Here is a 1841-nt window from a genome sequence, read left to right as displayed (position 1 = left end):
ATGAATATGAATCAGTTTTTACTTTGCTTCGACTCCACACCAGCCACATTTTTGAAGCATTTTGTATGTCCGACATGATCCACGTCAACTCCATCAGACTAAAGGCAGTGAAGCTGTCATGGAGGGCAGAGTCGGTGTGGATCCGGTTGATGGATGCTACCGTTGTCTTGTGGTGTTAAAGCTGCGATATTATTGCAGTATTATTTTGACGAAAGTAACTTATTTTGACTGTTGTGTGTCGCTACAATATTTAACTGAAGGGTTAAATAGCTCTCACTCCCTTTGTATTTAGGTTTTTTTAAAAAACTGGGCTCGGTTTGAATCAAACAACCAATCAGCGCTAGCTAGCACATAAATGGCTAATCACAGCAGCTCTGCACAAACAACGGCTACTGTAGCTAGCCTGTTGTCAGCCTCACTAGCCTCGTGCCACATACACTCACAGGAGTTGTGTCAAGAGCTACGGCAACCTGCGATAAATTTTCAATACCTCCTTTGCCTACAATAGCATACGTGTTTCTGTGGATAGCCTGCTGTTAGCGTCAGTTAACCTTGTTCGTAAAGAGTCGCTGTGATGCATGGTAGCGAACCCTAATTAGTTGTTTTGATTCAGACTTTGTTCAGTTTTCAATAAACCTAAACACAAAGGGGCCCAGTGCTAAGAGACTAACTAAAACTATAAAATCAGCGAAAACTTAACGTGAAAAACATTTTTGTTAACTGAAACAAAAAGTTAAAACAAGGCTTTTCTGAAAACAGTAACTGACAATATGTTTATAAAACTGACTCAAACTAAAATTATAGAGAATGCATCCTCAGTTTTAGTCTTTTTTGTCGATTTTTATTGGCTCAATTTCTGATGAGCTTTAAAAATGTTCAGCATTTCATGAAAAGCCATTTCATATGACAAATATCTTTGAAATTATTAGCGGACCTTCATCCATTAAGGCCTCTGTGGTTCGTTTGACCACTGTGACATGATGATCAGAGCAGACGTCTGTCCTTAAGCCTCTACTACGGCAAGAAGAAAGTGCCAAATAGCACTTTTCATACTCTATTTACTTAAAAACTGTAAAAAGCAGTATTCAAATGTGTTTGTCGCCGTTTTTTTTACTGCATGTAATGTTAAACGCAGCTTTTTACATCGCTGTAGTGATTAGCATTAAAATACAGCTTTTTTCAACAGAGTATGAAAAGTGATGATATTTGCCACTTTTTGCTTGTTATACTTTTCCTTTCAATCTCTGTTGGACAAAAGTCAACATGCTGGTTGATGCAGAAGGAATCTGTTGCTGAGCTGAGCTGTTTGAACCCCGCCGGGTCGTATTTACTCCCTCAAATATCCAGTAACACTTGTGTACTTTGGGTGTATTTGTCGCACTGTGCAATGTAAAGCAGCATAGGATGAATCTGTCTAAAAGTCACGGCCGCTTTCAGCTTTTCGTCTGTGTCCAAACCTTGTAAATAAATGTACAATTTCACATCGAGAAGCCATATCGTAGTTGGGCTGAACGCCTAGCTAGCGCTTGTTGCGTTTTAGGACGCAATGGTTTAGATATTTTAGAGTGCAAACAGATGTTAAAACTCCTCAGACGGTGTTGAATCGTCTGGTTTATTTATTCTGTTTTTCGTCCGTTCGACGACGAAGACGACAAAGAGTTTAGCTCCTGTGAAAGTTTTCTTTTGTTTCGGCTTCGCTGCGGTCTAGATATTTTTGCCGCCAGCTCGCCGATCGATTGCTGTACATACTGTCCACATCCTGTGAGGTTTTGGTCGTAGTGAAACACAAACATGTTTTGAAGGCTTAGAGGCAAAAATAAAAACATTTTGAAAACAAAAGC

This window comes from Pempheris klunzingeri, chromosome 12 (assembly GCF_042242105.1).
Source record: "Pempheris klunzingeri isolate RE-2024b chromosome 12, fPemKlu1.hap1, whole genome shotgun sequence".
Taxonomy (NCBI): domain Eukaryota; kingdom Metazoa; phylum Chordata; class Actinopteri; order Acropomatiformes; family Pempheridae; genus Pempheris; species Pempheris klunzingeri.
The sequence above is the reverse complement of the archived record's forward strand: the minus strand, read 5'-3'. Positions refer to the sequence as shown.